Raw genomic sequence first — 27314 nt, forward strand, 5'->3', positions numbered from 1 at the left:
GCTCTGTACGGACGTAATGACGACACATGTACGTCACGGCGCGTTGAGCGATTCGCTGCGAATAGGAAAGTGTGATATAATAGGAAAGCTGAGGGAGGTTTAGAAAATGAATTTGATGGAAAGAAACATTCATTGATCATTCGATTGCTTGAACAGGTGATGAGTGAGTGCTGCTCGATGGCGATTTTCGTGAATATTTAAAGATTGTTTTAGTTTTTATCCGTGAGGATTAATAAGCCGGTGGCCTTGGGCAAACCGAACGGTTAATGTTATGAAGCATTTTTGTTAAGGGTTTTTTTGCATACAAAGTCGAGGCTCGTGGAAGAGCGAGTACATAGTCTATGTACATAGTCTATATCCACCTCTATGTCATAGAACGGGTCAGGATATAACAGAATAAAAGGAACGGCAGACAGGGGAGGTTTGTGTGTGTGTGTGTGTGTGTGTGTGTGTGTGTGTGTGTGTGTGTGTGTGTGTGTGGGTGGTGTGTGTGGTGTGTGTGGTGTGTGTGTGTGTGTGTGTGGTGTGTGGTGTGTGTGTGTGTGTGTGTGTGTGGCGCCGCGTGTGTGTGTGTGTGTGGCGCCGCGTGTGTGTGTGTGTGTGTGTGTGTGTGTGAGGCGCGTGTGTGTGTGAGGCGCGTGTGTGTGTGAGGCGCGTGTGTGGGTGAGGCGCGTGTGTGGGTGAGGCGCGTGTGTGGGTGAGGCGCGTGTGTGGGTGAGACGCGTGTGTGGTGTGTGAGGCGCGTGTGTGGTGTGTGAGGCGCGTGTGGTGTCTGGTGTGTGAGGCGCGTGTGTGGCGTGTGTGGTGTCTGGTGTGTGTGTGTGTGTGCGCGCGCGCTTGTGGTGTGTGTGCGCACGCTTGTGGTGTGTGTGTGTCTGTCTGTGTGGTGTGTGTGTGTCTGTGTGTGTGTCTGTCTGTGTGTGTGTGTGTGTGTGTGTTATTTATTTATTATATTAACATACATCATGCGTTGCCTAGTAACCGAGGAGCTATTAGCACATTGGCCGAGCAGAATTCGGTTTGGTGATTGATCATATCGGGATGTAGTATAAATAAACAACAATGTAAATGTCCGTTATATCATATTTTATGATCGACAGTGCTAGGTATTGACTACAAACCCCAAAGAGTTTGAACATGAGGCCTAATATATATAGTACCGACTGGTATTTTTCAGCTATTGAAGGAGTACCGACCCACCTAAACTGAATCAAATGTTTTCAGAATCACTCATTTCAGCGCAAGCGGTATTCATAACGTTTCTGAATTGATGTATAAGCACAACATTGGGTGTGGAGAGTCGAGTGCATGGGCATGGGTTATAGCCAAAAATAAAAAAGGGTGAATAAATGGGCTCACAGTAAAAGTGGGATTGTGTGTTTGCCAGTTCGGGAATACGGGCCATGTTTTTTTTAACACGAGACGGGCTATGATGAGGGAAAGGTGAACTGCTTTCACTGAGCTGAGAGCAGGAATGGTGGTTGCTTGACCAGACAGGAACGCTGGGAGCGGAGGACACGGCGAGCAGACCTGGTACTTGCCAGGCAGGAGCACGGGGAGCAGAGCTGACCTGGCACTTTCCAGGCAGAGAGCACAAAGAGAGGACTTGTTACTGCATGAGTAGAGAACATGGGGAGCAATCGTTGCACTGGCCAGGTAGGAGTTCTGCACGCAGAGCTGCAACTGGCTGGGCAGAGAGCACGACGAGCGGGCATTGCACTGGCTGGGCAGAGAGTGCGGGGAGCGGAGCTGGTGCTGGCTGGGCAAAGAGCACGAGGAGCGGAGTTGGCATTGGCTAGGCAGAGAGCACGGCGAGTGGACCTGGCATTAGCAAGGCAGAGAGCATGGGGAGCAGAACTGGCACTGGCCGGGCAGCGATCAATGGGAACGCAGTTGGCAGTGGCTGGGCAGAGAGCATGGGGAGCAGAGTTTGCACTGGCTGGGCATCGAGCATTGGGAGTGGAATTGGCATTGATTGCGCAGAGAGCACGGGTGGCAGAGTTGGCACTATCAGGGCAGAGAGCATGGGGAGAGGACCTGGCACTCTCCAGGCAGAAGGCATGTGAGGCAGAGTTAGCATTGGCTGGGCAAAGAACCTGTGGAGTGGAAGCGGCATTGGCTGGGCAGAGAGCACAGGTTGTGGAGCTGGCATTGACTGGGCAGAGAGCACAGGTAGCGGAGCTAGCATTGGCAGGGCAGAGAGCATGGGGAGCGGAGCTAGCATTGGCAGGGCAGAGAGCATGGGGAGCAGAGCTGGCTCTAGCTGATACAGAACTTGGGGGCAGAGCTGCCACTGATTGGGCAGACAGCACTGGGAGAGGAACTCGCACTGGGAGCATGTGGAACGGAGCTGCCACTGATTGAATGGAGATTACGTTTAATGGAGCTGGCACTGGCCGGGAAGAGAGCCCAGGGAGTGGAGCCGGCACTGGCCTGGAAGAGAGTCCGGGGAACAGAGATGGCACTTCCGGGCAGAGACCACGGAAGGCATGTGGCTGAACATGCAGGGTGAATGGGGAACAACTTAGGTGCAGCCTCAGGAAATAGTGTCTAGGGTGGTGTTTCTTAAACTGGGTGTGGGGCTGCCCCTGAAGGGGAGCACAAGAAGATTTCAGGGGAGGCATGAAGGGGAGTCAGTGGAAAATGCTGACGTGAAGGGCTTACGATGCAATCTGCTTCCCCCATCCAAAGCCTTGATCTTTTCTAGCCCCGTTAAAACACCCCAAATCCGCCTCTTTCAATCCCCAACTTCTTTCCTGAAATTTCTAGTAGTGTTCATTTGCTTTATACCGTGTACCACTCTCTCCTCCCCCAGCCCTCACCCTTCCACAGATCTACCGATGTCCCTGTTCTCTACTGTTGTTGTGCTTTCCTCTCCCTACCCCTCTTGTCTCCCACTCCCTTCCTTGTATGTCTTATGTCTGTGCATGTTTTCATGTTCAAAGTGTTAGGTGTGTGTGTGTGTGTGTGTGTGTGTGTGTGTGTGTGTGTGTGTGTGTGTGTGTGTGTGTGTGTGTGTGTGTGTGTGTGTGTGTGTGTGTGTGTGTGTGTGTGTGTGTGTGTGTGCGCGTATGCGTCGTTGGTTGTTATCTCCATTTGCGGGTTTCAGGAGGTGGAACGGAGTCCTCCCAGGACCCAAAATATCCACCTCCTCTTCTGTAAGGGATCACAGTTCATGGACCAAGCTGTTCAACTTTTTCAGAGTTTTGTTCCACGGGCTCTTTTCAGGATCGTCACTGAACCCCGGATTGTCTCCAGTTGTAGTTCATTTGTGGTAATATTCCCGGGGCTGGTTTTTTAAATCTCAATGAGGTTCTTCTTTATCATTCCTGTTGCTCCAATTACCACTGGTACAATTTCGATGCTCTTCAGCTTCCAAGATCTCTTGACTTCATTTTTGAGGTCCTAGTATTTGGTTATTTTCTTGATTTCTGCATTCTCTAGGCCATAATCGCTGGGTATTGATATCTCAATCATCAATGCTATTGTTTCCTTGTTGTTCCTGAGTACAATGTCCGGACCCAATGCTTTGTTTTCTATGTTCACGCTCGATGGAATCATCAGGTCGTATGTGAGCATGATGTCCTCATTTTCAATTATTGTTCTTGGTTTGTGTTTCTATGTGTTTTCTGGTACTGGAATATTTAGATTTTTACAGATATGCCAATGAATTACTTTACATACTTTGTTGTGCCATTGTGTGTACAGTTGTTCTGATGACTAGTACATTCTGAGAGCAGGTGACTAGTACTTTCTTTCTCTTTCTTTCCTGCAGAATCTACACTTGTCCATCTGGCTCGGTTTCCTACCATCTTTTGAAATCCTTTTTTTTTTTTTTGTATACGATGTTGAGGCTCATGTAAGAGCTAACACATAACACATAAAAGCATAAACATAAACAGGAACACACATGAAAAAAATAATAAATGGAGTGGGAGACAATAGGGGGAGAGAGAGGGAAGCACAATGATAGTGGAGAACAGGGACATCAGGAGATCTGTGGAAGGGAGAGGGCTAGGGCGGGATACACAGGATAAACAAGATGGACACTACTAGGACTTTCAGGGAAGAAAACGTAATTTGAAAAAGGTGGATTTGGGATGTGTTAACGGTGGTAGAAAAGATGAAGGTTTTGGATGGGGGAAGATAAGAGATGGTGGTGAACTGCTGTTTTAAAGACCTGGAGGGAGGAGAGTGATTGAAGAGTGTGAGGGAATTTGTTCCAGAGGCGGGAGAAAAGAGGAATGAGAGAGTGAAGGTGAGCAGAGTCTTGATTTTGGCAGTTTCACCAGAAGAGGGTTGCTGGCAGATATTGTGCGTCCTGCAGGAATATTTGGGAGACAGAGCATCAGGTGCTAGGCCAGAGAGGAGTCAGTAAAATACAGAAAGGCCACCAACCTGCCTGCGGTGAAAGAGTGAGAGGCCCTGAGAATCGGCTTCATTGCGGGAGATTCCAATGATTCTAAAAGCTTTGGTTTCTACAGTGTGAAGCTGAGCTAGGTGTGAGGTAGGAGCACCAGCCCAGGGGAGAGAACAGTACTCCATTGAGCTGCGGATGAAAGTTTTGTATGTGGTGAGAAGCTCAGGTGTGCCAAGACAGGACTTCGCACGACAGTGGATGCCCAGTAGAAGGACAATGGGGGTTCTAGGACATGTAAAATTTAACATTGAAGTCAGTGGGGAAAATTATGGAAAATTATGGAAACTTATTGACTCACACCCCCTCTTTTGAAAAATTACACTCTTTTTCTCTCTCTTTTAACTTATTAACTCTCCCCATTTTTTTATTATACTCGTACAGAGACCCAACGAATATCTGATCATGTTTTATCTCTCTGATAAGATCCATCCTTTTAGCACAGGAATCACCATATAGAATATTGGAAAATATTATATTAGAATTTGACTCTGGATGTCGCTGTTCAGCTAACATCAAATGATAAACCTCTCGTAATGACCTTGTCTGACCCCCTCCTGAGCCACATATCTTTTTTTTTCCTAAGCCCCGTCCAGTATTTTCCTAAGCCCTGCCTACTTTTACTAAGCCCCACCCACTTTATATAAGCGTCACCCACTTTTATAAACCCCTCTCACTCTTACACCATTTTCAGCTAAGCCTTACCCAGGCATGCCCAGACTTGCCTGGAAATTTTCCCAGGGAATTTCCAAAGGAAACCACATCCAACATTCTTATATAAAGGGTTGAAGCACAGGCTAAATTTGAACACCCTCCTGCTTCTCTTGAGAATGGACTACTGTGCAGAACTCGAATGGGACGACTTTGGTCTCCCTTGGGACCCCACCACCTGTGTGGAGCTCAACCTTCAAATTGATGAACTGGATTCAAACCTCTTATCAATCAATGGAGGTAAGAGTGTTTGTTTGTTTGTTGATTTATTTATTGATTTGTTTTATTTATTTTAGTTATTTATTTAGTTATTGAAGGTATTTCCTTTTTTTTCCTTTTTTTTTTCTTTTTTCAAAAAAGTTTGATTTATACATATAATAATTTTGTTTTAAATTAATACATTGTTATTTTCTTTCACAGGAAATTGTATCTGAGATACAAAATGAAAACTGCTTTTACCACAACTTGGGGTGAAATGATTGATTTGTTTGAAGACCTTTTGAGCAACCAAGACTCACAGAATGAGTTCTACCCTGATGACCCAACCAAAGAGTTTTACCTTGGAGGCTCTACCTGTGGGGTCCATCTTGGAGACTCTTTGGATTCTAAAGCAATGAACAATGTTCTTTCTTTCATGGCGCTTAATTTAAGGTAAGTTCAGTTGATTGAAAGTAAATTGAATTATATATATGTTATTTAATTCAATATTAGATAAGTAATATATATATAATATATATATATTTATTTATTATTTTTTTTTACATATATTTCAGCAATATCAAGAAAGTTTGAGGAAGAAAATACTGGAAAATTATTATTCCTCCCCATTTCTACTTCTTCAAACTTGAAAGCCTTGAAAGACAGAATTGAAAGAAGAGGGGGAAAAAATTATTGAAATTACGTATTCAAAAAAAAAAGATTCTGTTGGTTTAGGGTTGGGGTTAGGATTTTGAATGTGAGGGTTGGGGTTGGGTTAGGGTTGGGGTTGGGATTTTGTATGCGAGGGTTAGGGTTGGGTTTGGTTAGGGTTAGGGTTGGGTTAGGGTTGGTATATTATTATTACTCACTCACACACACTAACAAACAAAATTGTGTGCAGAAGTTAAGCAACAACAACAACAACATGCATTTTAAGGCCATGTTCCCTGCTAGAGCGGGGGTTAGCCTTGCGGTCCCCATGACAATCTTCTCCATTTTGCCCTATTTTCTGCATCTCTCCTTGTTAACCCCCTTGCCCGCATTTCTTCTTCCACCATCTTTAGCCAAGTCTTTCTCGGTCTTCCCCGTCCTCTACTTCCTTCTACATTAACTTCCATCACTCTTCTCAACCAGTCACTTTCATCCTTCCTCAATACATGACCAAACCATCTCAACCTGTTCCTCTTCACAGCATCAATCACAGGCAATATTCCCATCATCTTTCGCAATTCATCATTTGTCTTCCTCTCTCTCTCAACGATACTCCGCACATCCATCGAACCATTCGCATTTCCACCCTTTCCAGCCTTCGTTGCTGCTCTACGTTCATTACCCATGTCTCGCTCCCATAAATCATAACACTTCTCACACATACAGCATACACCTTTCCCTTCAGCTTCAGCGACACTCTCCTCCTCATCAGCACGCCACTCAGTTCCCGAAACTTCTTCCATGCACATCTCACTCGAGCAACCGTTGCCGAGTCTGATCCACCTTCTGATCTGTGTGCAGAAGTTAAGCCTTGACTGATTATTCCTTGAGGATTCTGTGTTTGGGGTTCACAGATCTAACATCCCCCATTACATATATTGTTTATTTATTATTTTTAATACCTCAGCAGATGCCCCCTTCTATACACCCCGGACCTGGCCTTCGAGTATCCATAGCGGTGTATAGTAGAGGATTGTGAAGCGCCAACCCATTGCTTTCAAGGGCATTATCTGCTTATTTGTGTCTTTTGTAATTCCTGTGAATAAAATGAACCCAAGATTTCTTCCCCATTCATATCATATAATGTGTAGGTCCAAGGAAATGTATCCATTACATGAACAATTTTAAAAAGTTCATTAATCCATCTCTTTGTATAACCTTTCTCAAAATGGCTTTTCCATCTGTATATTCTTACAATATCACCAACTTTGAATTTGGGTTTTCTCAAATTAATTTCCTTTTCATATTCTAATTTTGTAAATGTTTCTGATAGTTTTGATTTTATTGATGAATGAACTGTATTATTGTCATTATCAACAATATCCTGAATTAAAGATACCCATTTTTGAGAACCGAGTTGTGTGATATTTTTATTTAAATATAAACTCTCTTTCAAAGTACGATAAAAATGCTTAATAACAACTGCCTTTCCTTTATTAAAGGTGCTATATAATGCAATACCATTATCTTTAAGAAATTTTATAAATGTCTTGTCATAGAAATCTGTTCCCTCATCAGTCCATAACTTCTCTGGTTTCCTTTTGCTTTTACTAAATATTCCACTGAAAGCTAACATAAGAGTATTACCCCTTTTGTTTTTTAAAGGAACAACCCATGCAGAACAACCCACTAGTATATCACAGAACAACCCACTCCTCAAATCAATAACGGTTAAAGCATACTTTTTTTTGTATACAGAATCGAGGCTCGTGAAAGAGCTAACATTTATTTCACAAACAAATCAAACAGACAAACAAAATATATAAAAAGAGGGAGCGGTAGACAAGATGGGGAGAGAAGGGGAAGCACAGAAACACAACATTTGAGAGCAGGGACATCGGGAGATGTGTGGGAGGGAGAGGGCTTGGGGGGAGGAGGCGTGGGAATGGGGGGGGGGGGGGAGGGGGAAGTATAAAACACAAGGACACTAAGGACTTCCAGGACAGAAGTTGGTATTTCAAAAATGTGGATTTGGGGTAAAATTAGCGGGGGCAGAAAAGATCAAGGTTTTGGATGGGGGAAGATAAGAGATGGTGGTGAACAGCTGTTTTAAAGACCTGGAGGGAGGAGTGGGCTTGAACAGAGTGAGGGAGTTTGTTCCAGAGGTGGGAGAAAAGAGGAATGAAGGAGTGAAAGTGAGCAGAGAGTCTTGATTTTGGCAGTTTAACCATAAGAGGGTTGCAGGCAGATCTTGTGCGACCTGTAGGAATATTTGGGGGACAGAGCCCAGAGAGAGCTGGGGGGGCAAGGCCAGAGAGGAGTCGGTAGAAGACGGAAAGACCACCAACCTGCCTGCGGTGAGTGAGTGAGAGGCCCTTGGAGTTAGCTTCATCGCGTGAGAGTCCAATGATTCTGAATGCTTTGGTTTCAACAGCGTGAAGACGAGTATACTTGTATCCCTTATCACTTGTATCACTTATCACTAGTATACTTGTATCACTAGTATATCACTTATCACTAGTATATCACTTATCACTAGTATATCACATCACTAGTATACTTGTATCCCTTGTATCCATTATCACTTGTATCCCTTAAGACGAATATACTTGTATCCCTTAATATACTTGTATCCCTTATCATTATTTAGTTCAATTTAATCGGCAGACCAGATGTGATCAACCCCTTTAGAATAAACCTTCCTTCTTTTAAACTTTGTGATTACTGGTCTATGTAATTAATTAGCCAAAAGCTCCTCAGTCTTGATGACATCTTTAGTGCTTTATAGTTTTTTTGATAACCAAGCCCGTCTCAATTTAGCACTTATCAATTTTTTCACAATAAACCTATCAACTTTCTCTCTCAACATTGGATTTCATATCAGACAAATTATACAACATTTCTCTGTCGGCTCTATGTTTTTCAGTCAACGTAGTGCTATTACCATAAGCAATATCATGTTTCATACACACTTCGTCAACCCTATTTAGAGGTTTAGACCAAGGTTTAGGATTGTCAGCCTCATCTAATCTTTTATCCAAGTTTGTTTCTGGACCACAGAAAGAGGTGTAATTCCCCTGTAATTCCAGTTGTTGTAAATTTACTCCCTGACAAAAACTTTTGTATATCTCCCCCACTTTTATGCTTGGAAATGAATTGACACTTTTTAGAGCCACACCCTATACATGTCCCCGTTTGATAAACTCTATTATTTTTACTTTTAACATACGATATATTTTTAGTATTAGTTTTCTTTTTACACTTAACACAATAACTAATTTATTTATGAGAAAAATTCATACAGAGTGCGAAAACCTTTTTGGTTTCCAACATACACATTTCTATCTTGATTTTTAAAACATAAAGAATCCTTAGGAAAGCCTTCACTATCTCCTCCATTTGTTTAGGAAAAAAAAATATATGTTAAACTTTAACGAAAGTCAATAACACCAACATCAGCAACTACATAATCTTTTCCTTCTTCTTCTTTATCCCCACTTTTTCGTGTAAATCTTCTCCCTGAAATTGATGAAATAGTTAATCTTGAAAATAATATTTCCATTCGACTTTTAATTTCATTATTTTCCTCCTCAGTGCGTTGAGTTTGATTTATTTTCTGTAATACCGTCAATCTTTTATAAATCTCACTGGTTTCCATATTTTTCCTCCCTCTCTCTTTTCTCCCTCTCCTCCCTCTCTCTTTCTCCCTCTCCTCCTCTCTTTTCTCCCTTGCCTCCTTCTCCTTTTTCTCTCTCTCTCTCCTTTTTCTCTCTCTCTCTCCTCTTTCTCTCTTTTCTCCCTTTCCTCCTCCTTTTTTTCTCCCTTTCCTCCTCCTTTTTTTCTCCCTTTCCTCCTTCTCTCTTTTCTCCCTTTCCTCCCTCTCTTCTTCAACTCCTTCCTCATCCCATACTATCTGTGAACCTTCTCCCCATAGAATATCAAACATATATTCATCTGGATTTCTTGATATTCCTGTATCCAAAATAATTTTTTTTTACAACAGGAAACCAATAAAATTTCTTCTGAATTTCTAAAAGAGCTTTATATTTTATAAACTTTAAAACCTTTTCATTATTTAACATTTTAATTAAATCTACATTTGTAGGTTTATTAACATTAGTATAAAGCCAATCTTTTATTGAAAAACTCCCATTCTTATGTTGTATAACATATTTATTAAACTACTGAATACCCTTTTCTTGTAGGTATGCTTGGATATAGAAATGATAATATTCTTGAAGTCTTCTTGTTGTCATTTATGTATCAGAAATATATGAGAGATTAATATGATGACAGGTAATACCTCCCCATCATCCTGTTGTTAAATCAATTTGTATTCCCTGGCTTACTATAAAAAATCCTGTTCTTTGTGTTTTCATTAAATAAACTAGGGCAAAACTGTTGTTGATTTTAGCTTTATTAAATTCCTTTATTTGTTGATAACTAACAGTGGTTCCACATATCATTATCCTCACCAAGTAGATAATATTCTTCTTTACGTGATTGATTTAATTATTGTATGTCTTGTAGGGTTATTGAAAAAGACCAGTTGTACCCTAAGTCAGACATATCATACCCCCAATGTTCTATTCTCATAAAAACTATAAGTCCTTCTTTATAAAAGTTAATTTTAATTGGAACTGTGAATTGTGTATGACCTGGGGATGTATTAAACTTTTTTTTTTTTTTTTTTTTTTTTTTTTTTTTGTATACAATATCGAGGCTCGTGAAAGAGCGAACATTAATCACACAGAAAGACAAACCGACACATAAAACATATAACATAGGGAGCGGTAGACAAGATGGGGAGAGAGGGGGAAGGACACAAACACAACATTTGAGAGCAGGGACCGAGAGACATGGAGACATCGAGAGATCTGAGAGAGGGCGAGGGCTTTGGGGGGGGGGGGCGTGGGAAGGGGACAGTGGGAGAGGTATAAAACATATGGACACTGCCAGGACTTCCAGGAAAGAAGTTGGAATTTCAAACAAGGTGGATCTGGGGTGAATTAGCGGGGGTAGAAAAGATCAAGGTTTTGGATGGGGGAAGATAAGAGATGGTGGTGAACAGCTGTTTTAAAGACCTGGAGGGAGGAGTGGGATTGAAGGGAGTGAGGGAGTTTGTTCCAGAGGCGGGAGAAAAGAGGAATGAAAGAGTGAAGGTGAGCGGAGAGCCGAGATTTCGGCAGTTTAACCATCAGAGGGTTGCTGGCAGATCTTGTGCGACCTGTAGGAATATTTGGGGGACAGAGCACAGAGAGAGCTGGGGGTGCAAGGCCGGAGAGGAGTCGGTAGAAGACAGAAAGACCACCTACCTGCCTGCGGTGAGTGAGTGAAAGGCCCTCAGAGATAGCTTCATCGCGGGAGATTCCAATAATTCTGAAAGCTTTGGTTTCAACAGCGTGAAGCCGAGCTAGGTGTGAGGCAGGAGCACCGGCCCATAGGGGAGAACAGTATTCAATTGAGCTGCGGATGAAAGCCTTGTATGTGGTGAGGAGCTCAGGTGTGCCGAGGAAGGACTTCGCACGACGGAGGATGCCCAGTCGGCGACTGGCTTTGGAGGCCAGCTTGGAAATGTGGTTTTCCCAAGAAAGATCATGGCAGATAGTGAGACCCAAAATCTTGAGCGACAGAACTTCTTGGAGAGGATTGTTGAGAAAGTAGATGGGAGGGTTGTCCAGTCGATCTTTTCGGAGAGACATAGTAAGAGTGTGAGATTTGTCAGGATTGAAAGACATGTTCCACTTGTTTGACCAGTCTGTGATTTTGTCCAGGTCTTCAGAGTGAGGAGGCAGCAGACTGCCGATCTGAGGGAAGAGGAATGGAGCGGCAGAGAGTGGAGTCATCAGCAAAGAGATAGAGAGGATTTTCGAGAGAGTCAGAGAGATCATTGATGAAGACCAGAAAAAGCACGGGGCCCAGAACACTGCCTTGGGGAACTCCAGCCTGAACAGGAAGAGGAGATGAGAGAAACCCATTCAGGGCCACACGTTGACGACGACTAGAGAGGAAGTCCGCCAGCCATGCGTGGAGATTTCCATGGATACCAAAGGAGGAGAGTTTGGTGAGCAGAGCGGGGTGCCAGACCGTGTCGAAGGCACGTGATATGTCGAGGGAGACAGCTCTAATTTCCTGTTTGGCATTGAGGACCTCCATCCATTGTTGAGACAGCAGAAGCAGCATGTCCAGAGTAGAGTGACCTGGTCTGAAACCAAATTGATGATCAGAGATCAAGCCATTGGAGAAGAGGAAAGATTTCATATCAGAAGCAATGATGGATTCCATGACTTTGCTGATAATTGGGAGAAGGCTGATTGGTCTGTAGTTGCTAGGATCTGTTTTTGCACCTTTTTTGTGCAAAGCGGTGATGTTGGCTGATTTCCAAGCAGATGGCAGTTGACCTTGAGCAAAAGAGAGGGTGAAGAGAACAGAGAGAGGGTGAGATAGAGCAGCAGAGCAGGATTTTAGGACCCGTGGGCTGATGCCGTCGGGTCCAGTTGCAGAATCAGAGTCGAGGGTTGACAGAAACTTTTCCACCTTGTCAGGAGGAAAGTACACGGAGTCCAGGAGCAGCAGGGTACGACTGGGTATGGTGGGTACAGAGAGGGATGGGTTTGGGACACAAGATTTAGAGGCAAACACAGAGTTGAGGCATTCAGCTTTTTCACGTGCGGAGTCAGCTGTGTAGCCGTTTGAGGTAAGGGAGGGGATGGAGGGGGAACAAACACCAGAAACGGATTTGACCAGACGCCACCAGGATTTGGAAGAGGGAGACAGATAAGAGAGTTCGGTCTTGAGAACGGAGAGATATTGTTTCCTGGCTCTCCTGAGGGTGGACACACACTTGTTTCGGGTTTTGTGAAAGGAAATGAGATTTCCTTCCGTTGGATTTGCTTTCCAGGAGACGAAGGCAAGTTGTTTCTGGGCAACAGCCTCACCACAAGATTCCGTGTACCATGGACGGGAGGAAGGGTATGACAACTGAAGACGAGATGGGATAAATCTGTGCATGAGAGAGAGCAATTTACTTTGGAAGAATTCCCAGGATGAGTTGATGTCAGAGGTGGTAGAGATGGGAGACCAGTCCAGATGATTGATGGCTGCTTGAAGACCGTGCCAGTTGGCCTGAGTGAAATGCCAGACTCGTCGACGCTGAGCAGGCTCCCTGAGGATGGTCAGAGAGATGTCCACTTTAACAAGGACATGATCAGATGATCCGATCGGAGCAGAAGAAGAGCAGCAGACATTTTCAGGGAAGTTAGTCATAACCAAGTCCAGAAGAGAAGATGTTCCGTTGACTGAGATCCGGGTCGGGAAATTGACAGATTGTGTCAGTCCCAGTGAGTCGCAGAAGTCCTTTGCTGAGGAGCCATGGCTGGTGAGAGAGGTACCCACACCCAGCCAACTGGCATGATGACAGTTGAAATCACCACATATGAGGAAGAGAGAGTTGGGATGAGTAGATAGAAGTTGGTCCATATCATCAGACAGCGAGATGTAGATGGAGTCATCACTGTTTGGTGGACGGTACAACACACATATGAACAAGAGGTGGGAGCGAAGGGGAAGCCGTAGCCAGAGGTATTCCTGGGGGTGAGGTGGAGAGAGTGCAGTGCAGGGCGAGTGAGGAAGAGAGTTTTTGATAAAGATAGCAACCCCGCCTCCAGGACGAGGCTCAGGTCTATCATACCGGAGGAGGGAGTAGCCCGGGAGAGATACTATGGAATCAGAGACATCATAAAGGAGGAAAGTTTCTGTTAAGCAGATCACGTCTGGTTTGACAGAAGCAACCTGTATGGAGAGATCAGTTAAGTTTGAACGAAGGCCCCGGATGTTTGAGGTCCATACCGTTAATGAAGAGGAAGGGGGAGCATCAGATACAGAACAGGGGGGAGGAGGGGTAGGGTAAGATGTGGAAGAGGTGGAAGAGGTAGGGAGAGCTGTTGAAGGTGTGTCAGAGATTTCAGAATAGCTCGGAGAAAGGGAAGGATGGGGCGGACAAAAGGTTTGATGGTGATTGGGTGAGCCACAATGAGGTGTTATTTGAGGAGGGGGAAGAGCGAGGCAGAAGGTTGGGGGAGATGGAGGTGAGAGTTTGAAGGGGGAAGAAGCGGGGAGGACGCTTTGAGGAGGGGGAGTGAGCGGGGGTAAATTGAGAAGCAATGAGGGTGGGGAGATTTGAAGGGGAGGGGTGAGGGGGGAGTTTGGGAGGGAAGGGACAAGGGGAGGGATTTGAAAGGGATGGGATATGGGGGAGATTTGGAGGGGAGGGGTGAGGCAGGAGTCTAGGAGGGGAGGGGCGAGGGGGCGTCTTGGCGGGGAGGGGTGAGGGAGTCGTTTAGGAGGGAGGGGGCAAGGGGGGAGATTTGAAAGGGATGGGTGATGGGGAAGATTTGGAGGGGAGGGGTGATGGGGAAGATTTGGAGGGGAGGGGTTATGGGGAAGATTTGGAGGGGAGGGGTGAGATTGGATTTTTGAAAGTGTACGATTTATGGGAAACGAACATTTATTGCAAAATGAGTTTCTTGTGACCTTCGAGTTAAAAATACGTTTAAGGACGCTGGATGGAGGATGGAGTGCAGGAGAGTTTAGGGAATGTAGAACAAAGGCACTATAGGAGATGGATATTTTTTTTGGGATGAATTGATTTGGTGAGCAAGTCGAAAGCAGCCTTTTAAAGAAGAAGAAGAAAAAGGTGTTATAAAATATGACGGAATACATAACTTGAGGGGAAAGTGTAAACATTGAAGGTTAATGAGTGAAAACTATCTGGGGAAATGGGGGAGAAACACGTGGTCGAAGAACGAACGAACGAATAAGAATGAATAAACGAATGAGAACAGAGAAGGAAATGTTTTTTTTTTTTTTTTTTTTTTTTGAGTTGAGATTTACACAAGGAAGTAGGCAATGGGTGAAAAGACTGGGAATACAGAGAACGAAAGTTATTGGATCACAAACGACGGACCACTGAGAGAAAAACAAAGCCTCAAGGTTGTACAGTGCACACTGTACAAGGCCTTGCTCGCGACACGGCAAACAGACGATCAATTTATGAAAGATAAACACCGAGAAACAACCAAAGTTGCACACAATAACTTCACACACCGAAAGATAAATACAGTTTCGACAAAATACAATTGTGAACAGACTTAACTTCGAAAAACGTGGAGACCGTGTGGAGCTTCGAAAATCCCTGCCGCCGTCTCCAAGATCTCGCGAGATCTTCCGAGATCTTCTCCAAGATCTCGCGAGATCTTTCTACATCTTTTGAATATATAGACATTTTATTTAAAGATATATATATTGTGATAAATCATTTAATCTAACTAAGTCATTGGCATCTGTGGGGCTTTGATAATAATTGATTAATTTATAAGTATTCTTCATATTAATGTTTTTTTGTTAAATTATATTTTTGTCGTTCAGCCTGTGCCTTTGTATAATAATGTCGTGTGGCCGCCTTTGATTAAAATCAGACGGTCACGGAAGCCGATTGCGAAGGCCTTAGCTCTTGAGGCGAAAACTCAATGGCGGAAAGATACACAAAATTGCGCGGGATGGAGGGGCGGCGCAAGATCCCTGCAGTCTTACCTGTTAAATAAACCACACGGAAACTGCGTTCAGATATATACAGAAAAATAATACTAGGGTTTATTCACAAGGATAGCGGGACAGGAAAAGCACACGCCAGTAATAAATGTCCTAATCGGGACGTCCCCACACACAGATTTCAGATAGACGAGGGAAAATGAATTTAGGAAAATAAAACGTTCATTATGTTCAGGGAATGTGGGGTACGGCCTTATCTGTTCGTCGTCTTGCCCACACGCGGCTCCAAGCTCCGGCGCGAGGAAACCCTTCGTCCGCTAGTACGCTTCACCAGGCCCCGATGCGACTCGCTCCGCTGCACACCACAAGGTCCTGCCCGCTCAGCACCAACACTCGCTCCCTGCACCAACAGCACCGCGAAGGGCCGAGCACCGCTCCAACCACCACTCCACACCAAGAGCGAACCGTCACCACAAAGAAGAGAAGCGCAGAGACCAAAAGATGTCGTGCAGCGTCAAGAGACCAGCAAAGGAGAACGGGCCAAAAGAGACAGAGGGCCAAAGGAGAGCAAATGCGACTGCATGCTATGAAAACCCAGAGCCAAGAGCAAAAGTGTCGTGCAGCGCGCCCTTTTATCACCTTCGTCCACCTTCTCCAATCTTCTCTTTAGCTGGTGCCCTCTCATTGGCCGAGTGCCTCCCGCCCTGGTGTTGCTCGCCCCTCCCCTGCCCAATTAACAGTCCTGGGCGTGGCTCCCAGCCTTGCCACGAAGCTGGTTGCTAGGCCAGCTGGTGGTGTGGCTGGCTGCGGCCCCATCGGCGGCGCCCCGTCCTGGCTTTCTGCCTGTTTGTCTTCCACAGTCTTTGTAAGGGAAGGGAATTAATTAATGTGTGCACTAAAGGGCCTATCTAAGTGTTTATAGGAGTGCGTTGCCATAAGGGACAAAGGAATGATTTCCAGGTCTGACACACAGGGGTTTATCTTAGTCCCTACACTATTTATCACCCGAACATCCTTGTATGTTCACAGGTATACTCTTATCCCGACAAACCACCTAAAACACAGAACTTATTACAGGGTTGATTCCCTATCGCGACAGTCGAATACCTACCTATACAGATCTACCTGGCTCTAGATATTCCTTTACCCCCCGACATAACAATAATTTGATAAATCAATATCCAACTCTCCAGGATACTCTAGAGTTAGAACCATCTTTTCTAACATAAGTCATTTATATTAGATTTAAAATGACATCATAAAAATTTTCATTATTGTTGAGTTGAAATAATACATATAAATATAATTGACCACAACATTTAGAATTAATGTCTTGGACTTGAAATCTTTGATAAACACCATTCTGTAATAATTTTATTACTTCAAGGGGTGGTGGAAGACCATAACTATCAAAATGATTTTTTTCCTGGCTATTATAAATACAAACCCAATGAGAACCATTACCCATTATTATCTTCTAAATTCATAATAATATTCTTTGTATTTTTAGACAACTTTGTTAATTCATCTCTCATACAAATAACCACATTATCAATTTTTAGTTTTTTACAATATTTAGCAAGTTCTATATTTGATGTTGTATTCTTTCCAAGTTGTTTAAACCATTTATCCATTTATTTATGAGAAAGATATAACCCATTACCCCTTTTAGTTAGTTTTACACCTGCCTGTGTGATAGAAGAAAGCATATCTCCAACTAACAATCTCGCTTTATCAGGTAGGCTTTCAAGCTTTTCAGCAAAATCTACAATTACACCACTTCCACGAATTTGTTTTTCCAACTCCTTGTTATGTATTTCCAATTATTTTTGAGCTTTTAGTTGTGCCTTCCTTTCGTTAGCAGTTTTTACCGCTGCTGAAATACCACCCGTCAATGCTCCCGCCGCACTTAAACCAGCAAATAAAGGAATTAGAAATGGGAGAAATCCTTCTCTCATTTCAATTATTGAATATTTCTTTAACATAGGTTTTGGTTTTTAAAATTTAAGTGAGCCAGTATAATTTAGTGTTTTCACCTGCTCTCTTGTGAGCAAAACATCAATTCTTACTGCTCCTTTTCTTTGAATTGCATGAACGCTAATCGTACAAGGCTTTTGATTTTGAATACAAGACAATAGTTTATCAAGATTGATTTTAATTTTATTAACATATACATCAGTTGATACTTTACTACTCATTTATTTATTAGAAAAATCTATGTGATATTAATCATACCACCATTATCTGTATCAATCTGCAATTCTGTTTCTTACAAAAGCAAACAATATGTATTAAATTCTTCACTCTCCCCTCTTTCAATGCATAGGGAAGTATGCACTCTATTAGACTTTATAGTTTTTTTTGAGAACTCAGGTCAATTGCGTAGATTGTTTAAAGTTTTTGAAACGCAACCATATCCAAAATGAGATCTTTATTACCGTTGCTTTCACACACTTTTTGGTAAGACTTGTAGGCCTCCGTATAATCATTTTCCCCCCAATCAATTTCCAATCTATCTCGTGGGTAAAATGTTCCATCTAGAGAAACCCGAAGTTGTTTCACCTTAGCATTATCACTCAGCGCACTATTATTATCAGTACCTTCATCTCCATCGTGTTTCTTAAAAATGAGCCATAGGTATCGTGGCTTTCCTTCCAGAACACCCAAATTCCAAGTGAAAGTTGTTTGATTCAGTTTAACTTGTTGGCATCTTCTTTTAAGGTATGATACATTTAGTGGTTTCTTTGAGTTAAGTCTTTTATTCAACATCTCTTCTGTTTTAAGATTAGGAGTATATTTGCTAATATACCAACACATCTCATTAATAACAAATTTATTCTGAGCCGCGAAAGCATTTTCAGCCCCAAAAAGCAATCTATTTGCATTATCATTCCTTTTTAGTTAAAATCTAATTTTAAGTCCATATAAAACTTTATCATAATCACAAAATCCAAATATACCCTTAAGGGGAACTGCTACAGTAAAAATATTGTCTGCTTTTGTATCATCGTTATACATTGACTTTCTTTCATTATAACCAGGGTCTGTGTTTGTTCCCGTTGACATATCAGGAATAAAACCTTCAACAGCTCCCTTACCCATTCTATCACGAAATGAATATATTGTAAATTTCATCATTTCAGATGTAGCAGAGACATAATCAACCACTTCAACCTCTTGTGTTCCAATATACAAATGGACACTATCAAACATTTTCCAGAAGAAATCATTTACGAGTGTAGCATTAGTGTTATTCGCAGTCATAGTGAATTTAAATTTACACAACAAGAAACTATCAGCTAGATTCAAGGAAGTTTGTTGATTATTTATTTCAAAACTTTTTGTTCCATTTGTATTCCAGTCTGTTCCCGTAATAGCATTTACCATAAAATAGTCTTACTTTTTAGTAGAGTTTGAAATAATCGTATCATCCAAATCATAGATACTATCAATTGCTTCCATACTTGTATTTATTTAGTAAAAAAGTTGTTCAAACTTTTGAAACCCTGACCCAAGTATTTGAATGATTTTTTGTCGTTCTTGTCAAGATAGTTGAGTTTTGCCTTGCTTAATAATTTCTTTGATTGCTTGTAATTTATGAGACTCCTTATGAGCGTCTTTTGTACTCTTTATAGCACCCGCTACATTTCCCATGGCAGAAGTGGTTGAACCAATTAGGTCTTTCTGCTTAAGAATGGTTGAGCCAATACCCATTAGATTAGAGTATCAATTATCCCATCTCCTTTATTTCTAAATTGATGTCCTACACCCTGTTGTCTCTGAGGTTTATAGTATCCTCTACCAAGAAACATACCTTCACCCTTATAGTATGGTGAAAGGAACATCCCATCCCCTGTAATTATTTTATATTTTACCAACTCGTGTTTCCTCACAATAACCATTATTTATTTATTGGAAAACTTCACGTAGGTGAATTCTGATGGATACAATTTCTTCATAAGGGGAATCATATGATTCTCTTGATCGGTTATCCTAAAATTTACTCTGTATATGGTTTTTCCTGGCACAGGTAAATAGACAGGATTTTTCGGTTTCATATTGAATTTATAACCCATCGGGGTTGAGTATACGCTGAATGAAAATATTGTATTTGTTCTTATTCCATCGTTATAAGCACCATCAATCAAATCACAACGAATTAATACCGATGTTATACCGGAGGATATTTGAATGACATTATCACTGTAAAACATCCCGTTATTTCAATCTTTTTTGAAGAGAAACCCAAATAGCTCTCTGAATGAATTATCAATCGTGAAATCAACTTTGTAATTATTTTTAAGTTTGATAGTTAATTTTGAAGTATGTTTTTGAATATCTATTACAATATTTTTCGGTTCATCACCTTTGTCTTTCATAAGACGGGCAATTTCAGAAGATATTTGGGAAATATTGTAAGCTCCGGGTGAAACTGTTATAGTTTTATATCCACTTCCCGAATCATAACTAAACTTGTTGTTTTTCTCTGTGATATAAACATGGTATTATAAGTTTCCATGTTTTTTTTTTTGTTTTTTTTTTGTTAATACAAGATCGAGGCTCATGCAAGAGCTAACATCAATGACAAAAAAACAACAAAAACAATCAGACAAACAAAACATACAATAAAGGGTTTCTTCCTGGTTACTCCCTCCTCCGGTATGATAGACCTGAGCCCCGTCCTGGTGGTGGGGTGGCTATCTTTATCAAAAACTCTCTTCCTCATTCTCCTTGCACTGCCCTCTCTCCACCCCACCCCCAGGAGTAACTCTGGCTACGGCTTCCTCTCCGCTCCCACCTTTTGTTCATATGTGTTCTGTACCGTCCTCCAAACAGTGATGACTCCATTTACATTTCGCTGTCGGATAACATGGACCAACTTCTATCAACTCATCCAAACTCTCTGTTCCTCATATGTGGCGACTTCAACTGTCATCATGCCAGCTGGCTGGGTGTCGGTTCATCTCTCACCAGCCATGGCACCTCAGCAAAGGACTTCTGTGACTCACTGGGACTGACACAATCTGTCAAATTTCCCAACCCGGATCTCAGTCAATGGAGTATCTTCTCTTCTGGACTTGGTTATGACTAACTTCCCTGCAAATGTCTGCTGCTCTTCTTCTGCTCCAATTGGTTCTTCTGATCATGTGCTTGTTAAAGTGGACATCTCTTTGGCCATTCTCAGAGAGCCTCCTCAGCGCCGACGAGTCTGGCATTTCACTCAGGCCGACTGGCACGGTCTTCAAGCAGCCATCAATCATCTGGACTGGTCTCCCATCTCCACTGCCTCTGACATAAACTGATCCTGGGAATTCTTCCAAATCAAACTGCTCTCTCTCATGCACAGATTTATCCCATCTCGTCTTCAGTTGTCTTACCCTCCCTCCCGTCCATAGTACACTGAATCTTGTGGTGAGGCAGTTGCCCTGAAACAACTTGCCTTTGCCTCTTGGAAGGGAAATCCAACTGAAGGCAATCTCAGTTCCTTCCACCAAGCTCGGAACAAGTGTGTGTCTACCCTCAGGAGTGCCAGGAAGCACTATCTCTCCACACTCAAGAATGAACTCTCAAACCTGTCTCCTTCCTCCAAATCCTGGTGGTGTCTGGTCAAATCCATTTCTGGTGTTTGTTCCCCTCCATCCCCTCCCTTACCTCAAATGGCTACACAGTTGACACCGCACGTGACAAAGCCGAATGCCTCAACTTTGTGTTTGCCTCAAAGTCTTGTGTCCCAAACCTATCTCTCACTGTTCCCACCTTTCCCAGTTGAACTCAACTGCTACTGGACTCTGTGTCCTTCTCTCCTGACAAGGTGGAGAAGTTTTTGTCAAACCTCGACTTTGATTCTGCAACTGGACCAGACGGTATAAGCCCACAGGTCCTAAAATCCTGCTCTGCCGCTCTATCTCACCCTCTCTCTGTTCTTTTCACCCTCTCTTTTGCTCAAGGACATCTGCTAGCATCTTGGAAATCGGCAAACATTACCGCTTTACACACAAAATTGGCAAAAACAGATCCTTGCAACGACAGACCAATCAGCCTGCTTCCAATTATCATCAAAGTCATGGAATCCATCATTGCTTCGGATATCAAATCCTTCCTCTTCTCCAATGGCTTGATCTCTGATCATCAATTTGGATTCAGTCCAGGTCATTCTATGCTGGACATGCTGCTTCTGCTGTCTCAACAATGGATGGAGGTCCTCAATGCCAAACAGGAAATCAGAGCTGTCTCACTTGACATATCACGTGCCTTCGATACGGTCTGGCACTCAGCTCTGCTCACCAAACTCTCCTCCTATGGTATCCATGGAAATCTCCACTCATGGCTTGCGGACTTCCTCTCTGGTCGCCGGCAACGTGTGGCCCTGAATGGGTTTCTCTCATCTCCCCTTCCTGTTCTGGCTGGAGTTCCCCAAGGTAGTGTTCTGGGCCCTATGCTATTTCTGGTCTTCATCAATGATCTCTCCGACTCTGGAAGATCCTCTCTATCTCTTTGCTGATGACTCCACTATCTGCCGCTCCATTCCTCATGCCTCAAATCGGCAGTCTGCAGCCTCCTCACTCTCTGCTGACCTGGACAAAATCACAGACTGGTCAAACAAGTGGAACATGTCTTTCAATCCTGACAAATCTCACACTCTTACAATATCTCTCCGAAAGGACCGACTGGAAAACCCTCCCATCTACTTTCTCAACAATCCTCTCCAAGAAGTTCTGTCGCTCAAGCTTTTGGGTCTCACTATCTGCCATGATCTTTCTTGGGAAAACCACATTTCCAAGCTGGCCTCCAAAGCCAGTCGCCGACTGGGCATCCTCCGTCGTGTGAGGTCCTTCCTTGGCACACCTGAGCTCCTCACCACATACAAGGCTTTCATCCGCAGCTCAATGGAATACTGTTCCCCCCCCTCTGGGCTGGTGCTCCTGCCTCACACCTAGCTCGGCTTCACGCTGTTGAAACCAAAGCTTTCAGAATCATTGGAACCTCCTGCGATGAAGTTAACTCCGAGGGCCTTTCACTCACTCACCACAGGCAGGTTGGTGGTCTTTCTGTCTTCTACCGACTCCTCTCCGTCCTTGCTCCCCCAGCTCTCTCTGTGCTCTGTCCCCCCAATATTCCTTCAGGTCACACAAGATCTGCCTGCAACCCTCTTATGGTTAAACTGCCAAAATCAAGACTCTCTGCTGACCTTCACTCCTTCATTCCTCTTTACTCCCACCTCTGGAACAAACTCCCCCACTCCCTTCAATCCCAATCCTCCCTCCAGGTCTTTAAAACAGCTGTTCACCACCATCTCTTATCTTCCCCCATCCAAAACCTTGATCTTTTCTACCCCTGCTAATTCACCCCAGATACACTTTATTTTTTTTGGAAATTCCAACTTCTTTCCTGGAAGTCCTTACAATGTTCATATGTTTTATACCTCTCCCACCTCTCCCCAAGCCCTCCCCCTCCCACATTTCTCCAGATGTCCCTGCTTTCAAATGTTGTGTTTGTGTCCTTCGCCCTCTCTCCCCATCTTGTCTACCGCTCCCCTTGTTTTTTATGTTTTATGTGTCGGTTTCACTTTTTGTGTGATTAATGTTCGCACTTTCACGAGCCTCGATCTTGTATTAAAAAAAAAAAAAAAAAGGGAGCGGGAGACAAGATGGGGAGAGAGAGAGGGAAGCACACAAGTACAACAGCAGAGAACAGGGACATCGGAAGATCTGTGGGAAGGAGAGGGCTTGGGGGGAGGAAGCATGGGAAGGCGGGGTGGGACGGGGAGGGTGGGAGAGGTATAAAACACATGGACACTGCTAGAACTTCCAGGAAAGAAGTCAGTATTTCCAAAAAAAAAAGTGGATCTGGGGTGAATTAATGGGGGTAGAAGAGATCAAGGTTTTGGATGGGGCAAGATAAGAGATGGTGGTGAACAGCTGTTTTAGAGACCTGGAAGGAGGAGTGGGATTGAAGAAAGTGGTTGGGTTTGTTCCAGAGGCGGGAGTAAAGAGGAATGAAGGAGTGAAGGTGAGCAGAGAGTCTTGATTTTGGCACTTTCACCAGAAGAGGGTTGCTGACAGATCTTGTGTGACCTGTAGGAATATTTTGGGGACAGAGCACACACAGCATTGACAACAAAGAAGCCTCATATTTTTTTGCGGGGTCAAGTTGTAGTGGGTAAGGGAATGAAGCTGTGTAATCACTTGTCGTGAAATTAAAACTAAGAATTGTGCTTCTCATTTTATTTAATATGTAATAAAATATCTTTGTATTGACATTTATTAATTGTTTTCATATTCATCAACTGGTCTAAAATGGCTGAGGCTTCATTAAAACAATTGTTGTTTCCAGCATTCTTACTACTGTCGAAGTGAAATTACTTATTTGCATACTTAATTTGTGAACCGAGTGACTTTCTTGAGCCTCAACCGCTTGCTGCAAACACTTGAGTTTTAACTGCTTGATTCAAGCTTCATTAATATATATATATTAATCAGTTTTAAGTGTGTTTTAAAAATCTACAAACTATATGCAGTTTTCTTTTAACCTAAGTGTGAGATCGTAAATCAGGCTGCGCCTGCAGGCAGGGCTCCTGTGCAAATGGTTGACGTGGCAACCCCATGGCACGACTTAGCTCTTTCTCTGTTTTGCGATTGGAATGAAATACCAGCGAATAGTTTCTTCCAATCAATATCTGCATAACAAATAAATGTACTCTTTATATGACATATACAATCATTATATTGTCGCGCGGACCCCTCCGGTTAACACCAGGGACCGCGGATGGACCAAACGGATTTACTTGAGGCGACGACCAAACACGGATTCGGCTATAAAACGTGGGAAGAAGAAGAAGAGAAGAGGAAGAAGCAGGAGCACGTAACTGTGGAAGGGGAGCGAACTCAAACGGACACAAGATTTGCAAGGAATGGAAAATAATACAAGGGTTTTTTTGCAATAAGGATCGGGACAGGGAAACGCGACGATAGATCTAATTTCTAAATTGGGATCCCACACACCTCACTTCAAATACGAACAAGGGAAAATGAATTAATAAAAGAACACGTCGTGGAATTGTGAATGTAGGGTGCGGTCTTATCTGTCCGTCGTCTTGCAGTGTATCGTCCAACACGGCTCCAAACTCCGGTGCGGAAAAATCCTCCGTCCGCCTCGCACGCTTCACTAGGCCCCGAGCCAACGCCCTCGCCGTTTGCACACGAGGTCCCGCCCATTCACAGCACCGAGCCTCGCTCCCGCACCACGCAGATGGTGAACCAATGACCACCAGGACCTCTCAAGACCAAGAAGAAGCGCAAGAGCTTCAAGCACAGAGAGATGTCGTGCAGCACAAGACAGCCAGAGACATGCAGCGCAAGAGGCAGAGAGTGCAAGGGCTAGAGCTAGAGCTAGAGCTGCTGAAATGTCATGCAGCGCAAGACAGCCAGAGACAACCAAGAGCTCCAGAGACATGCAGCGCAAGAGGCAGAGAGTGCAAGGGCTAGAGCTAGAGCTGCTGAAATGTCATAATAATAATAATAATAATACATTTATTTTATATAGCGCTTTTCAAGAAGCCCAAAGACGCTTTGACAGAGTACAAAAAAACAAGTGCAAAAAGACAAAAATCAACAGGTAAATAATCAAAGCAAAAGGAAGGAGAAGGAGAAGAGATAGTCAGGGATTAAATGCTGTGGGTTAAATGTTGAATGCAGTGTTGAACAGGTGGGTCTTGAGTGATGTTTTGAATGTGGTGAGTGAGCCCTTTTATAGTCATGTAAAGTCATGTCCCTAGTCATGTCCCTAGTCCCTAGTCATGTCCCAGTAAGTCCCTCGTCATGCAGCGCCCTTTTATAACCTGGGCGGTGACGTCAGCCTTGGCGCGCCACCAACCACTGCCTTCCACCGAACCTTCCAGCTCCTTCCCCCCAATCACACGTTCCCTGTGGCGTGGTCATAGCTCCTGGTGTAGCTGACGGCGGCCACCCGGCGGTGCCCCGATCTGGCTTCTTCCAAAGTCGTTGTAAGGGATGGGGATTTAATTACTGTGTGTGCTAAAGGGCCTATCTAAGTGTTTATATGGGTATGCATTGCCATAAGGGACAAAGGTTTGATTACCAGGTGTGACACACAAGGGCTGTTATCTTTAATCCCTACAACTACCGAGCACACGAACATCCTGGTATGTTCACAGGTATACTCCTTAACCGACAAACCGGACTAAACACACAGAACTTATTACAGGGCAGATTCCTTATCGCTACAGACGAAGCATGTTACCTATTCAGATCTACCTGACTCTAGATATTGCTCTACCCCACCGACATAACAATATTCAACAAATAAGCTTTGTATTTAGATAACACTATACAATAGAAGTTTGAGAAACATTTTAAGTTGCAGGAAACTTCTGAAAACTTATCAGAAGTTTTGAAGGTCAAGCCAGTGTTGCATTCTTATCCACACCTGGTGAGCGATAAGTAAAGTTTCACAAAGCATATTTTGTTTTTCAAAAGACTTTGCCTTTGATTTCATATTTCTTTTCATGATTTTAACTTTAACTCGCATACTCAATGATTTAACCTATAGAACAAAACTCTTTAATTGTTAGTAAGTCTGTATCAGTATATATTGTAGTTTGTCAAGTTATATTGCAAAGGTGTTTACATCTGTAAGCATCCAAAGCACCCTTCCTCCCTCTTGAGAACAGATAGTTACCTGGCAACCAAAGTCATAAAATTCCTTTTCTCCAGGAAAGCCAATTACACACTTTCTCTCAAGCCATACAAAGTGAAGTTAATACTCTATTAATTAGATACAAGCCATGTGAAAGTAATGAGACGAAATGGTGAGGTATTGAAACACAACAAGATACAAACATTATTTCTATAAGGTGTAAAGTACTGAAAGGTTAAACTTTCTGTGACCCAACCTTTCCCAAGCTAACTGAGAGCTGACAACGCAGATGGTCCTCATCAAAGAGCCAAGTTGTTTTCTTTAAAGCCATAAACTTGTTTGTACTGAAGGATGCGACATGGCAGATGCCTTGTACCAACATATAAATCAGGCACTTGGACATTCAGGGCTGAGTTAAAGAGATAACGAACTGTGTAATGTGTTCCCCACATTTCAAGATGTTCAGCAAATGACCTGCCTTACCATGAAGAATCCAAGAGGTGGCACGAAAGACCACGAAAAGCTGTTACCTTCATTCTTAGTTTGCCAAAAGTGTTGAACTTTGTCAAACTTCTTATCAGTTTTCTCATCCCCCAATCTATGCTCCTCCCCCTTCCTCTGTTCTCCCATCAGCCCCCAGCCCCACTCTCTTTGTTCTCCACAAGTATAAGAAGGCTGCCCTGGACCAAATGCTTCAGGATTTTTACTTGAGAATTGTGCTTCAGGATTTTGAGTTTGGATTTGTTGGGACTTTTGAAGCGTGTTCTTCTTGTATTGGGATTTATGCAAAGGGTTCTTTGTCTTTTGACGTATATCTTTCTTGTAACCTAAGTGAGGTCCTCCGTGGGAATTAAAAATCTGTCAATCATCTTCTGACATGTTTGGACATTTGTTTCTTGAGTTTGTCAATTACTTCAAGTGCAAATTATTCTTCAACACTACCCAACAGCAATAATAGCCTATTAAATAATTGTGATGGGTTATTTGGAAGAAAACTAACACCCGAACCCGAGGCTAAGCCAGGCCTTTTTAAAGCCTTAATAATATGTTTCTCCTTTTCATTTTTCAAACCAGATTTCCCAGCAGCAGCATCTCCATAATCAAGCGAGTTTAGTAAATCAATATATCCCGT

General features: G+C 43.0%; 1 long non-coding RNA gene across 3 annotated transcripts; it reads left to right on the forward strand.

Moving 5' to 3' along the window:
• On the forward strand, nucleotides 1-27055 carry LOC137433783 (uncharacterized). Of its 3 annotated transcripts, none has more exons than XR_010985737.2 (4): nucleotides 1-156; nucleotides 5112-5368; nucleotides 5549-5779; nucleotides 26449-27055. It is a non-coding gene; the product is annotated as an uncharacterized LOC137433783 (long non-coding RNA). The 3 variants fall into 3 exon arrangements; XR_013621641.1 differs by lacking the exon at nucleotides 26449-27055 and adding an exon at nucleotides 5902-7389 and having other exon boundaries at nucleotides 8-156; XR_010985738.2 differs by lacking the exons at nucleotides 1-156; nucleotides 26449-27055 and adding an exon at nucleotides 5902-6035 and having other exon boundaries at nucleotides 4639-5368.
• Nucleotides 27056-27314: the final 259 nt, after the last annotated feature.

This window comes from Myxine glutinosa, unplaced genomic scaffold (assembly GCF_964187855.1).
Source record: "Myxine glutinosa unplaced genomic scaffold, kmMyxGlut1.1 SCAFFOLD_1657, whole genome shotgun sequence".
Classification (NCBI taxonomy): domain Eukaryota; kingdom Metazoa; phylum Chordata; class Myxini; order Myxiniformes; family Myxinidae; genus Myxine; species Myxine glutinosa.